Source organism: Dermacentor andersoni, chromosome 5, assembly GCF_023375885.2.
Source record: "Dermacentor andersoni chromosome 5, qqDerAnde1_hic_scaffold, whole genome shotgun sequence".
NCBI classification, from domain to species: Eukaryota; Metazoa; Arthropoda; class Arachnida; order Ixodida; family Ixodidae; genus Dermacentor; species Dermacentor andersoni.
The window spans coordinates 53729213-53743679 of record NC_092818.1 but is presented as its reverse complement, the minus strand read 5'-3'; the positions used below and the strand labels follow the sequence as shown (position 1 = coordinate 53743679).

Here is a 14467-nt window from a genome sequence, read left to right as displayed (position 1 = left end):
GGTCCGGCAACAATGTGGACCTATATATTCCTACCCAAAAGGCACCGCGCACAAGGCCCCGGCAAGTTCAGAGGAGTTTGGCTCGCCGAGGCTGGCAGAATCGCGTAACTCTCCCTCCTAGTTCTTTTTTTTTTTTTCCTTCCTCCATGGATCCGATGGCAAAAACGATCGTGACATCTTCGAATCCACTTCGAATATAGCACTCACGTGACTCCCGTGTGGACACCATTTCTGCGGGTCCGGTTTTTCGACTCTACGCCCTACGCGCGAGTACAGTGTACTAGAATAGGGTAGCGCGAGGGGGGTGGAGCTTCGGCGAAAATGTAAACGGCGATTGCGGCGCTGATGTGATTGTTAGCCATTAGCCATTGTTATGTTTTTTATTTATTTTTCTTTCCCATGAAGCCATCATGTCTGCGATGAGATTGCCTGTCGCTGCTGCTTCGTATTTCGGGGCTGCGGCCGAGTCAAGCTGTTTATGACAGCTTTTTCTGCAGCTCCCCCTGTCTGTATTTCTTGAGGCAGAAATAAAATTATTATTAAATTATCATTATGATATAGAAAGTAACTTCAGCAGTTGAATTCTACTGTGTCAGCTTTGTAAACCACCGTAAGTGTTCCCGATTCCAAAACCTCGGGTGCTATGCAGGATGCCCCGAGCTTCTCGGTCGCCTGAGTTTGCTCGTCGGCTCAGTCAACAAAGATAGCACGGGACGTGCGAAAGCAGCAAACAACAACATGTCGAGACAGATATGTCAACACGGGGAGCTCCGCAGACAGTGCTCACTGCTTCCTCGTTTCAAACACACAAATGCGAGCAATGTGTTAAGCGCCAGCGCCACTTATTGCTGTCAACACAATGATAGCGCAATATCGCAATACCGTGATTGTCCCGCTATCTATCTACCCTCTCAGCGCAAGCCGCTTGCAAGCCACGCCTCTCGGGGGGCACGTCGCGGTCGTCCCTCCTCTTTGCGACATCACATCTGTCTATCCACCCGCCGAATGTGAACAGTGCAGACGCACTACGTGGACCATTCTCACGCCAACCCTTTCTGTTCTTTCGAATACGCTAAAAAGGTAAAAAAAAAGAAGAAAAGAAAAAGAAAATTCATAACTTACTTGTACAGGTAATGCACTGGCTGGACTAATAACCAAACAAAAGAAGGCACCGATTGTTTAACCACGCGACTCCTGCTTTTTTCCGGCTGTCCATGAGCTAACGCCCAAAAGATGATAGCGCAAGATTGAATCCAGATAAGCCAATGAGACTGTAGGCGTGCCGATGGTTGAATTCTATGAAGCAGCAGAAGCTCGATGTGGGCGAGTTGGTTTTGCATACTTGAAGAAAAGAGCGCTACGACGACGCGGACTAAAAGAAGAACATGCACGACGGACAAGGCGCTACTTCCAACTAAATGTTTTTTTGAACAAACAGGACTTTATATAGATACAAATAGACCGTGCCAGAAACGACACCAGGTTTCTGGCACGGTGTAGAGATAGACTAGAACGGGAGATATCAGAAGCTTTCTACATTGCAAAGGCCGAGGGCACGTGCGTTAGCTGCCCTTCAGTGACGCTCACCGAAAAGGAGATAGCTTTTCTAATCAGATAGGGAGGTCGTGATGTCACGATGGGCCATTCTAGGTTGTATCTATTTAAAGTCCTGTTTCTTCAAAAAAAAAAAAAAAACATTTAGTCGGAAGTAGCGCCTTGTCCGTCGTACGTGTTCTTCATTTAGTCAGCGTCTTCGTAGCGCTCTTTTCTTCAAGTTGAATTCTATGTCTTGATACATTTAGCTTGTTGATCTACGGGCGTCGCCAGAGCTCGCCGAGATACCGAACTTTGCCTTAGTGCACATAGCAACCGCACTCAGCATCCCTGTAATAAGGATTGCACACAGCCTTTCTTTTTTAACACTAGCAGCGCAGAAGATCAGAGAATGCAAGCGTTGGCTGCATTTTTTTTTTTCTGTTGACGAAATTTCGCTTCCTAAAACACTACACGTTTAGCAGAAATTTGCTAAGTGATAATGTCGGTGAGTTGCTCGAAACTGAGTCCTGTTTATATTTTATAAATTTCTATACATCTTCGTCCTTATGTTTTTTTCAGCCATACCCTTAATTTACCTCATGCGGTGCCGACTCAGCGGTGGGATGGGGAAAAAGGAAGGAAAGCACAAATTTTATGTTCAAAGAAATATGGTATCAGACCTCGAGATTGTGCTTTGCTAAAAAAGGAGCTTTGATGCACCCATATGGCTCACTAATAACCAATTCAGTACGCCATTGGAAGCACCGAGAAATAAATGTGCATATATATCTGCTGAGATAAAATGGGGTCGTCGCATGGAACTTAGCCAAGCCACAGGATGAATTTCACCAGGACATGGTGCATCACTGAACTACGAATCAAAACTAAATGAGGAAAATCTAGTGGCTACTTACGTTAATAAAAAGCACTCACTAAATATACAGTCGCTAAGACTCCGAAAAGGCAATGTATTCGTTAAGATGACTAGAAACTCGCTATATTTAGCGACCTTCTCGCCAAGTTACCAATCCAGATTTCTTTTTTTCATTGGCCTTTCAGTTTCTGAAGGTTTCGACGCAGCTGTAACACAACTGCAATTGGCGTTAGCGGGAGGTCACGACGCAGATGCTAGAGTCATCCGATGCAGATCGCCAGCGCCTGCAACGTGACGGCATGCCTGACACCAAACGCACTTGTCATACCGTTGTGTCGAGACTTCCAGAAACCGGGAGTTCATGTGAAACAGAAATATATTAATAAAATTACAATGCACTGCCGGTTTTTAGCACTCCTATGCGCATAGTCAAACGGAGCACCTTCGATCGTGATCGAGCTCGATTTGTGTCGAGATCGCGACTGGCTGCATCGTTCAGAATTGCGCAAATGAGCCAACCGCGATCGAGAAATTCGATCCTGGTTGGACCCGATGGCGATCGAAAGTGCCTGTGTGACACCAGGGCTGTTTACAATCCATGATTGCATTCCAATTAATAGATGCATGGCTTGCACTGACTTCAACTTAACCGCCATCATGTAGGGACCAGCTCGATGATAAGCTGCTTCCGTGATGTCTCGTGTGGTGGTTCTACATTGTAAGGTAATTTACAGCCTAAAAATGAATAAGGGTATGAATCAATCTATAATTGACACTCTTACAATCTTTTTGGGTATAAGGGTGTGAGCTATAGATATTGACACCCTTGTTCATTTTAAGGGTGTAAATTATTTGACATTGCACCGTGATTCTGTCACAGGCACCAACGTCGTTCTGACCGCGTCACTATGAAGCAGCCACGATACACTGACGTCATTCTAGCCACCATCTTGGAAGACCAGAACGGTGAGAGCACATGAGAGGATGTGTTCGTGACGTCATGGGCAAGCTACCTATGGAAGGCGCGCTCAATTTCAACATTGGCACTACGTCGTGAGAAATGTTTTTGTATTGAAAGAATTCAAAATAAAAAAAAAAAAAATGTTGTTTGAAGATTAGAAAAGAACATTGCCGCCAGTGAGGATTGAACTCACGACCGCTGGTTTACGAGACCAGCGCTCTACCACTGAGCTATAGCGGCGACCGTTACACGGACTACTTGTTTTGATTTCTTTGGTTGGGCCGAAATTGTTCACTGCACGGCGCACTAGTCGCGCTTTTTGTCTTGCCTTTGTTGTTTTATTTTTGTAGTAAGTTCCATTTCGACATCAACCCCAACTATATAGCAAAAAAAAAAAAAAAAATAAAGAAAAGCGCATACGATAGGAGTGCGTGTTAAAGGAGTACTGACAGAAAGTTTTTGTCTTGTTTTGAGCAACAATTAGTTACGTTACCCCTTGGTGCGTCAGGTTCGAAAAGCTTTAAGTGAAGCGCAGCTTTGGATTCAGAGGTAAGAAAGCAGACTGATTTCGCCACCGAAACCTGTTAAAATCTCCGTCCGTTCAGCACTCGACGTAGCTAGACGGTAGTGCCCCCTCCCCCTCCCGTCAGCTTTTCCAAGGGATAAGCGAACAAGTGGAATGACAAAGTTTGACATTGTACGCCGCCATTTTCGCCTTACTATCCCCTCAGCGTGCCCATCATCGTCGCGATCCCCTCATCACACAGGGCTAACTGCAACGAAATATTGGACCGCTCAAAACATCTAGTTTACGACAATGTACATTTAAAGGATCCGGGCAAATATTTTACTTTTGAAATACAAGTGGAAGCGTCACAAGAAGCTCACTAAAATAGCCGTTTTGGAAAGGGAACCTGAGGGAAGTAAAGCGCCGCGTAAGTGAGGCATGACGCGCGGCTCCCCAGCATGACCTCAAAGATTAGCCGATGACTGCGGTTGGCCACGGCGCGCTGAAAAAATCGGAGGCAACGTACTGGGACACATGTCATCGCCGCTAGCCAGCAGGTGCGAGTGTTGTCCGCTTTGGAGGTGAGGCTGCTAATAAGAAAATTACACAATGACCATTTTTTGCCTAGATTGCTTCAATGATATGTGCTTCTCACTTATAACCAATTTAGCCAAAGTGAAATTTCGTCGCTGTTGGCCTTTAGGTCTTCGAAATACGTTCCCGCTAAAATGTTACTCCAGACATTTCTTTTTCGAGGTTTTGGAACTCTCACCCTAATGCTACGTGTTCTCCTTATTAGAGCGAAGCTGTTAGCCACTAGGTGGTTGGCATTTTTCATATCCGTCCGTGAAAAAAATTATCATCAGCTATGCCTCATAGACTCCCCCCCCCCCCCCGAGCAAGCAAAATATGCAATGGTTTATCCCCCTCGTAATGCACAGCGCATACATTCATTGGGATCAAGCATACAATGTGCAGAACAGCGTACGTTTCAATAAAGAAGAAGCTCAAAACAGGCATCTATCATCATCGGCATTGGCTCATACCCCCGTAAGCAAGCAAAAATGCAATGGCTCATACGGGATGAACGTTGCCCCGCAACGTTCATCCCGTTCACAACGCAGGGCAAGGCTTTTGCGGTTTCCGTCATTGACACGCTGGGCAAAGTCATCAACTGTGCTTCCGTCCGGACGACGAACCCAGAGGTGGCCGAACAAGTGGCCATTGCACTCGCCATGCAAGACGGTCGGAGAGACAGGGTGTATAGCGATTCGAAAGCTGCCATCAGGGCATTCCAGAAAGGCCGGGTAGCCCGGCAGGTAAATCAAATTCTGAAAGGCGCCAAACAGGGCAACACCTCCATGCACTCGATCATTTGGTTCCCTGCACACGTCGGGGCGATTGAGGGGGTTCCTCTGAACCTCAACGAGTCTGCCCACGAGGCTGCGCGTGGCTTTATCGACCGCGCTGCCCTCGGATCGGGCGACTCTCTCCCCGGACACAGAGACGCTCCTCTCACACACAACGAAATCACGAAATTCTTTTACTTAGAGAGAAGGGTTTTCCCCCCGCCTCACTCCAAGCTAAGCAGGCCGCAGGCGGTCACACTAAGACTTCTGCAAACGAACTCGTACCCAAATCCGGCGTCCCTTAATAGCATATATCCCGAGATTTATCCGAATTGTTCTTGCGTGGCCTGTGGTGAGGTAGCTACGTTGCCTCATATGCTCTGGGAGTGCGGGTCGCTGGGCCCGAAGTTCACCAAGGAAGAGTGGGACGCGCTCCTTCGAAGTCCCGTCTTTGAGGACCAAATCCTGGCCGTCCAGCGCGCCCGCGATCGGGCCGGCAGACTAGATCTGTCAGTCCCGTCGTGGGATTAGCCGGGTGCGCGTTTTATCGCGCTTTGCTGGACCAAATAAAAGTTTATTCACTCACTCACTCACTCACTCACTCACTCACTCACTCACTCACTCACTCACTCACTCACTCACTCACTCACTCACTCACTCACTCACTCACTCACTCACTCACTCACTCACTCACTCACTCACTCACTCACTCACTCACTCATACCCTGTTGGGGTCTCGGTGCTGGCGCCCGTTATTGCGAATGGGTCGCAAGCCCCAAGGGTAGCGTTGGCCTGGCGGCCTGGGGCACTGGAAGCATCCGAAGGTCCCGGCAAAGCAAGAGTAGACTGGTAACAGAACAACTTGTTTATTCTAACATAGCAAAAGAGCGGCCGGTCAGGTCGACCGAAGTGGAGAGACGGGAGAGCACGTAACTCAACAGAAGAAATCGGAGCCTCTCTCCTGGCGTCCGGGGGCAGCTGCTCTTATACTCTCGGCGTCGCGGGCCAGAAGGAAGGTCACGGGATGAGCCCACGCGACGGCGGAGCATGAGCCCACGACGGCGCGCACGGTCGAGCCGAGAGACATGGTGAGCCGAGTGTAGTGACGCATCGCCAACCCGCCGACGGACAGACCTCCTGGCACCTCACTTGGGGAGCTCCGCTCCCCGGCTGCCGCGCTTGACAAGCGTGGGCACACACACACACACGCACATACGAAGACACGTGGCACTGAAACACGCCTGGACACGCTTGGCGGGGAGGCGTTGCGGCGGCGTCGAACGGGCCAAAATGTCCGCCGCTTTGAACGAAGCCCCGGCGTCCGTTGCATCCGCGCCGGCATTACCGCGCGTTGTAGGCGAAACGTAACAGACCGCCCCGCCGGGGGAAGGAGATCCCGATGGTCAGGGGACTGCATCCGCTGTCCGGAGGGATGTCGCTCGATGATGCTCATAACCGAAGTCGGGCGTCCTTTGGCGTTTCTTGAGCGCAGCGCACAGAGAAGGCCTCGTTCTCACGTTCAGGTGCACACAGGACACTGCAAAGTGACTTCGGGAGAGTTGACATTTTTGTTCTCGTTTCCGGCAAGCGTTAGAACTACGCCGAAAGTCAACCGCTCAGTCAGCAAGCACGGCACAACCCTCACTAAGCCCTGCCAGGCTCTTTCCCCTTTTATACTGCTGCCTAGTTCCTTACAGTAGTTTAGCAGCACTCAGAACGCGTCCACAAATCGGAAAATTGCACTAGAAAGCACATCATCACTTTGAAACACTACACAAAAGCAATAGGTTAAAAATCCTGCCTCAGGAAGAAAAACATCAGTAACAAGCAATTTTGAGGCTGATTCCCACGTTAGGGGCTTCGACTTAAGCCATCGGCGTTACCGTTGAGACTCCCCTTTTTGTAACGCACCTCAAAGGAATATTGTTGCAAAGCGAGGCTCCAGCGCAGGAGGCGGCCATTTTTGGGAGAGATGGTCTGCAGCCATTGGAGAGGGCAGTGATCCGTCTCAATGATAAACCTCGAGCCAGCTAGGTAACATGACAATTTCTGAACGGCCCACACGATACACGCACACTCTTTCTCGGTGGCGCTATACGCCTGCTCACGACTCGTCAGCTTACGACTAGCATACAGGACGGGGTGTTCTACTTCTCCATTTTCCCGTTGGCACAGTACAACGCCCATGCCTCGCTCACTAGCATCACACTGAACAACGAACCCTTTTGTGTAGTCGGGCGATCGTAGCACAGGCTGGCTTGTTAGGGCGCTCTTTAGGGCGCTAAAAGCTCTTTCCTTTGTCTCATCCCAGACGACTGTTTGCGGCTCTGTCTTTCTTAGAGCATCCGTCAAGGGAGCCGCGATATCAGAGTACCTGGGGATGTACCTCTGATAGTAGCCGGCGACACCTAAGAATGACCGAATATCGGTCTTCGTGCGCGGTTGCGGGAAGTCTCGCACAGCGGCCACCTTTATTTCAGAGGGGCGGCGACGACCCCGACCAATCACGTGTCCGAGGTAGACAACCTCGGCCTGTGCTAACTGGCACTTGGGAGCCTTGACTGTCAAGCCCGCATCGCGCAGGCGGGTTAGCACTGCCCGCAAGTGCGCCATATGCTCAGGCCAGGATGCGGAGAATATCGCTACGTCGTCTAGATACGGTAAAGCGAATTCTTGCTGTCCCCGCAACACTTTATCCATGAGGCTTGAAAAGCAGTATGGCGCGTTCTTCAAACCAAAACTCAAAACTTTAGGACGGAATGTCCCCATTGGTGAAATGAATGCCGCATACCTACTAGCCTCTTCTGTAAGTGGAACCTGCCAATAACCCCTGACAAGATCTAGGGTGGAAATAAACTGAGCGCTACTCACTCTCTCAAGGCGCTCCTCGATGTTAGGGATCGGATAAATTTGATCCTTAGTGATGGAATTAAGCCTGCGGTAGTCGACGCAAGGACGAGGTTCCTTGCCCGGTACCTCAACTAAAATCAAAGGGGAGGTATAATCACTCTCACCCGCTTCAATAACACCGAGCTGTAGCATTTTCTTTACCTCAGCCTCCATAATATCGCTCTGGCGGGGTGACACCCGGTACGCCTTGGATCGTACTGGCTCTGGGGAGGTAAGTTCTATGTCATGAGTAAGGACAGAAGTCCTACCAGGCCTCTCAGAGAACAGACCTTGAAACTCTTGTAAGAGCTGGTGTAGTTCGGTTTTCTGCTCAGGCGACAGCGATGCTTTACTTATTAAGTCACTAATGACTTGATCGGTGTCTTTCCTGTTCGTCACTGAGCCTAGTCCCGGAAGCTCGACCGGAAGCTCTTCTAACTTTCCCGCATCGGGAATTTCCTCTCCAGTATCTGGTGCCTTTAACGCTACAGGCTCAATTTTATCCCGTTCGGGCGTGCTCTGAATACCAGCTTGCTGCGCCTCTGACCCTTTTTCATCGTTCAACAACGTCGACCCCGCAACTACCGCCTTTGCAGCGAGCTCCCGAACCTTCGATCTGGTTAAGGCCTGAACGCTAGCCTCACCAAACAAAAGCCCCTTCTCGCGCAGGAGGTGATCGGACCTGTTCGAAAATAAGTACGGGTACTGGGGGGGCAGCATAGATGACACTGCGGCCTCCGTCTCAAGTGCTCCGAAAGGTCCTTCAATAAGCACTTTTGCTACCGGCAGACACACGCTATGAGCTTCCACTGCTTGCTTGATCCATGCGCACTCGCCCGTGAACATATCGGGTTCTACGTAAGAGGGGTGAACTACATCCATTGTAGCTGCGGAATCGCGAAGCACTCGGCACTCTTTCCCGTTCACGAGGAGGTCTCGCATGTAAGGCTCGAGAAGCTTCATGTTCTCGTCAGTGCTGCATAAAGACAAAAACACGACTTTTGTTTTTGTTTCTGGACACTGCGCCGAAAAGTGACCCGGCTTCTGGCACGTATAACAAACGCGCGCTTGCCTCGTCTCGAACCGCTTTCTGCGTTCGGCTTCGGTTGCCGCCGTCTCCGTACGTTCGGTCGGACTGCTTTCACTTGCATCCGAACTACGTGTGTCCCCCTTTGCTCTCATGGGTGTGAACTTCGGCCTCTCAAACTTGGAGCCAAATTCACCCTTTTGACCGTCCTTAGCTCCGCGAGCCCGACGCGTCACAAACTCCTCGGCTAGCTCAGCGGCTCTAGCCACCGTACTAACGTCTGGCCTATCCAAGACCCAGTACCGCACGTTCTCAGGTAACCGACTATAAAACTGTTCTAGCCCGAAACACTGCAGAACTTTCTCGTGGTCACCAAACGCTTTCTCTTCTTTGAGCCACTCCTGCATGTTTGACATAAGCCTGTACGCAAACTCTGTATATGACTCACTTTTGCCTTTCTCATTTTCCCGAAACTTCCGACGGAACGCCTCCGCTGACAGCCGGTACTTTTTTAGCAGACTCGATTTCACTTTGTCGAAATCCTCTGCCTCCTCTCTATTCAAGCGAGCGACTACGTCGGCCGCCTCGCCGGGTAGCAAAGTGAGCAAGCGCTGTGGCCACGTTTCCCGAGAGAACCCCTGCTTCTCGCACGTTCGCTCAAAGTTAACCAGGAACAAACCAATGTCCTCTCCAAGCTTAAACGGCCGCATCAGGTCAGTCATTTTGAACAATACTCGTTCTCCTGCACCGTGTGCCTGACTTCCATTACGAGCGCGTTCCATCTCTACCTCGAGACGCTTCATTTCCAAAGCGTGTTCGCGCTCTTCTTTTTCTTTCTGTTCTTTAAGTTCACGCTCCTGTCTTTTTGCCCGCTCCTCAATGGTCTCAAGGCAATCCGACAGCTCGTCATCCTCAGCTTCTAACTAAAGAATAGCCCTTAGCAGTTCTGGTTTTCTGAGTTTGTCTGAGACATCCAGACCCAACTCTCTTGCAAGCTCCAGCAATTTCGGTTTGCGCAACGACTTCAAATCCATGGCTGCTCTGAATGCTGCTTTCTCTACTGCCTACTATTGTCTTGCCGCAAACTAACCCGGCAGCAACGACAACCACAATTACCAGCTCTGTTTCTAACACTAACAAAAGCCTGGCAAAACTCAGAAGAAGAAAGTCCCGCACTCACCAAACCTCGCAGCCAAGACTTCAGCGCAGTCGTTCCGCTGCAGGCAACCAGTCATCACACAGGGCTCGTTGCACTGCTCCCGGATGGTCGTTGTGTTGCTCAGCATACATTCAACCGCATCTCTTCGCTGCTGGCCTCCGTTGTCGCGATCTCACCGCTGGCAACCAGTTGTTGGGGTCTCGGTGCTGGCGCCCGTTATTGCGAATGGGTCGCAAGCCCCAAGGGTAGCGTTGGCCTGGCGGCCTGGGGCACTGGAAGCATCCGAAGGTCCCGGCAAAGCAAGAGTAGACTGGTAACAGAACAACTTGTTTATTCTAACATAGCAAAAGAGCGGCCGGTCAGGTCGACCGAAGTGGAGAGACGGGAGAGCACGTAACTCAACAGAAGAAATCGGAGCCTCTCTCCTGGCGTCCGGGGGCAGCTGCTCTTATACTCTCGGCGTCGCGGGCCAGAAGGAAGGTCACGGGATGAGCCCACGCGACGGCGGAGCATGAGCCCACGACGGCGCGCACGGTCGAGCCGAGAGACATGGTGAGCCGAGTGTAGTGACGCATCGCCAACCCGCCGACGGACAGACCTCCTGGCACCTCACTTGGGGAGCTCCGCTCCCCGGCTGCCGCGCTTGACAAGCGTGGGCACACACACACACACGCACATACGAAGACACGTGGCACTGAAACACGCCTGGACACGCTTGGCGGGGAGGCGTTGCGGCGGCGTCGAACGGGCCAAAATGTCCGCCGCTTTGAACGAAGCCCCGGCGTCCGTTGCATCCGCGCCGGCATTACCGCGCGTTGTAGGCGAAACGTAACAACCCCTATAAGCAATGGCTCATACCTCCGTAATGCGGACGCTACGAGCGCTCAGCAAAGTGAAGCGAACAGTGCGTACGTTCATTGGAATCCTGCATACAATGTGCAGAACAGCGTGCGTTTCAATAAAGAACAAGCTCAAAACAGGCGTCTATCATCATCGGCAATGGCCCATACCCACGTAACCAAGCACAAATGCAATGACTTATACCCCTAACTGTAAGCAATGGCTCATACCTCCGTAAGGCGGATGCTACGAGCGCTCAGCAAAGTGAAGCGAACAGTGCATACATTCATTGAAATAACCCATACATCACACATAGCAGCATACGCTTCAATAAACGACAAGCTCAAAGCACGCATCGGAACCATCTATACCATCAGCAGCTGTTGTGGTTTTGCAACAGCTTCGCCGGACATCCGCTTTCGCAGGGCCGGGGTGGCGAGTAAATTTTTTATTCTGATCGTCTGTGCCAAACGATACGACCGAAAGTGATTTATTTTCGCCTAACATAAATTTTACGAGAGTGTGATACATGCTGCCGGCTAGTGCGTGAGCGCCTACTAGAAGACGAGCCCAGCCATGTAATGGATGCTTCACACCTATAGTCGTCTTGTGGAAGCGCTCCTCGTTAGCAAGAACCATTTTCGACCTGCAAGCGTAGAGTATTGAATCACACACGTTTTACATCTCATATGATATCGAACGGCTTCTTTTATTTTCCCATGTTTCTCATATATTTTAACTTATATTTATGGTTTCTAAGCAAATTTACCCGCGGTACGTGTGACAGCTGGGATGATGCCTAAGTAATTTGAAAAGCACTTTTAAAAAATACGGAGTAGCCTTGTAGATGTGAACTGCAACGAGCATGATGACTTTATTGCGCTGGTGAGGGGCGTCGTCCTCGACGCCGTGAGTTCCTATTTATTTCGCCCATCGACTGCGGCCCCCTGTCTCGGTTGGTATTGCAAGTGACCTCCGCAAAGAAGGACCCCTCCACTTCCACGGCGTCTCCTGTAAGCTGCTTCCCGGTCAGACAAGCCAGACAGATTCGTTAAATGGCCAGGTGAATGCAAATGAATGATATCGCATAAATGAGCGAAAATACCAAATGTAATGAAGGCTACAAAATATGACCTGATACCATTCCATTTAACTAACGTTTTATTATTAAACCATGCGCTCACACACACACAAAAAAAAAGAAAACGCATACTTTGCCCGTATCTCCGCACGCCAGTACGGAGGGAGCACTCAGCTGTGTAAAAGAACCAGAAGGAGAGAGTAACTTGTTTCTACGCATGCTCCGGGTCGCTAAACGCTATTTCTTATTACAGTCGAGTTCCTCTATAACGAACGCTTTTACACCGAAAGGACCTGTATAACGAAGGAATAATTATGCCCCGGTTCTATTGCGAGCTGTGCGGTTCACGGCCTAGTACGACGAAGTAACCTGCATAACGAATGAATGGAATCATCTGCCGGCCTCTATTGTTAACGTACATGTTCCGTATTTCGTTCCACTCCCTTCTGTAACGCCTTCGGGCCTTGAAGGTACAATAAATAAATAAATAAATAAATAAATAACGAGTGATGTCCGAGGCCCCAAGCACTTATTTATTTTTTGTTTATTCGTATACCCCCAAGACCCAGACCCAAGGCGTTACAGAGGGGGTAGGTGCAATATAAATGCAAAACAAAAGGATAACAAGAATTCAAAGGAAAATACATTAGTTTGTAGCTACACCAAAGAAGTGTAGCGTAACTGCAGACTTGAATAACAACGCTTGGTACTCAGTAGCAGCGATGGAAATGGGGAAGGTGATTGCACTCTCAACTTGCATTCGGAAAAAAATAATGTAAAAAGAGATTAGTGCGGCACATAGGGATGGCTACATTATTTGGGTTGTAAAGGCATTCGACTGTAGAGCGCAGTTTTTAGCCACGTGGTTATAACGTATCGGGAATACCACCTCGACGTACGCTAAATCTTTCCGTTCGGTAAAACGGAGCAAGCGTAATTGGGTAGAGGCTCATAACTTGGCAGCGTTATTACGCGTTACGGCTCCACTGATTGTTACTGCTGACTGCGCATGCGCCGACGGTGGGATGCGACGAGAAATGGCGGTCAGCGTCAACGCACTAAATAGAGGAATAAACTCAGTTTGTGTTGTATATCGGCGGTCGCGTGTTCAATGCGGGCTGAATATTACTATACTAATTTTTGACCCTGTTAACTCTTTAAAAAAGAAAAGGTCTGATGGGGTTTCGTGCAAGCAAAATGTCTTGCAATTATTAGACTGTTTTTAATGTATAGGACGAAAGCCGCTTAATAGATCATTTTAGCATACCATTACCACCGTCCACTGCGCATGTGCGGTAAGCCTATTTAACATGCTGTATTAAGCAGCTTTGGTCATCTATCTTTAAAACAACGAAATATTTCCGGACCAGCTCGATTGGGCCAAGCGTATCAAAAGAAAGAAAAAAAAAGAATAGCACGGCTAAAAAAAATAAAGCAGCCGCCAGTGAGGATCGAACTCACGACCGCTGGTTTACAAGACCAGCGCTCTGCCACTGAGCTATAGCGGCGACTGAGATCGCGCGCTTTATGTGCAAAGATATCACAAGAGCTGTTTTTTTTTTTTTGTCTGTTTTGTAACAGAATACTTTGTCACGAGCCGTGACACACGCGTCATCTCTGAAAAGGCGCGCGCACGACTCCCCGGCGGTTTGCTGCCATGACATTCCATTGTTGAACTCTATTGTCAAAACGCGAGCGAATGCCGTATCAGCTCGGATTTAAGCCGCCTACTGATGGGGTGCCTCGATGTCCTTCTCGCCCGCCGCCTTGCAGGGCCTTTCTCTCCCTTCCCCCTTGTGCAGTGCAATAGAGGTGTCCTCTAATGAGAGGCAGTTACCGAGCTGCGCTTAGCTGCGCCTTTCACTCCCCAACCAAGAATCTCTCTCCCTCTCCTAGCAGGGGTCGGTGCCGCTGATTCTTGGCGCGCGGCCAGACTGGCGAGGGGCGGCGTGAGCTCTCGTAATCAGTCGGTTCCCGCCCTCTGCGAGGATGACGCATAGCTGCTGCGTCTACCAGTGCACGAATCACGCCGCCAATGGCTGGATAATGTTTCCGCTTCCAACGAAAGGATCCAAAAATAAGGTTTCTGTGGAGAGTACAGGCATGCATGCATCCAAACTGAAATGTCCAGGCACCAACTTCTTAGCTCCTAAAACAAAGCCGGCCGCAGGTCCCAGTGCACCATGATTATAGCAGCACGCTCCACAGGTTGCACTTGGCAAAACGACGGCCTAGCCATAAGG

At 49.8% G+C, this 14467-nt stretch overlaps 2 non-coding genes across 2 annotated transcripts; both read right to left on the bottom strand.

The window, feature by feature from the left end:
* Window positions 1-3539: 3539 nt before the first annotated feature.
* Window positions 3540-3611, bottom strand: TRNAT-CGU (transfer RNA threonine (anticodon CGU)). The gene has a single exon. It is a non-coding gene; the product is annotated as a tRNA-Thr (tRNA).
* A 10049-nt stretch (window positions 3612-13660) lies between these two features.
* Window positions 13661-13732, bottom strand: TRNAT-UGU (transfer RNA threonine (anticodon UGU)). Its single transcript has one exon. It is a non-coding gene; the product is annotated as a tRNA-Thr (tRNA).
* Between the last annotated feature and the right edge of the window lie 735 nt (window positions 13733-14467).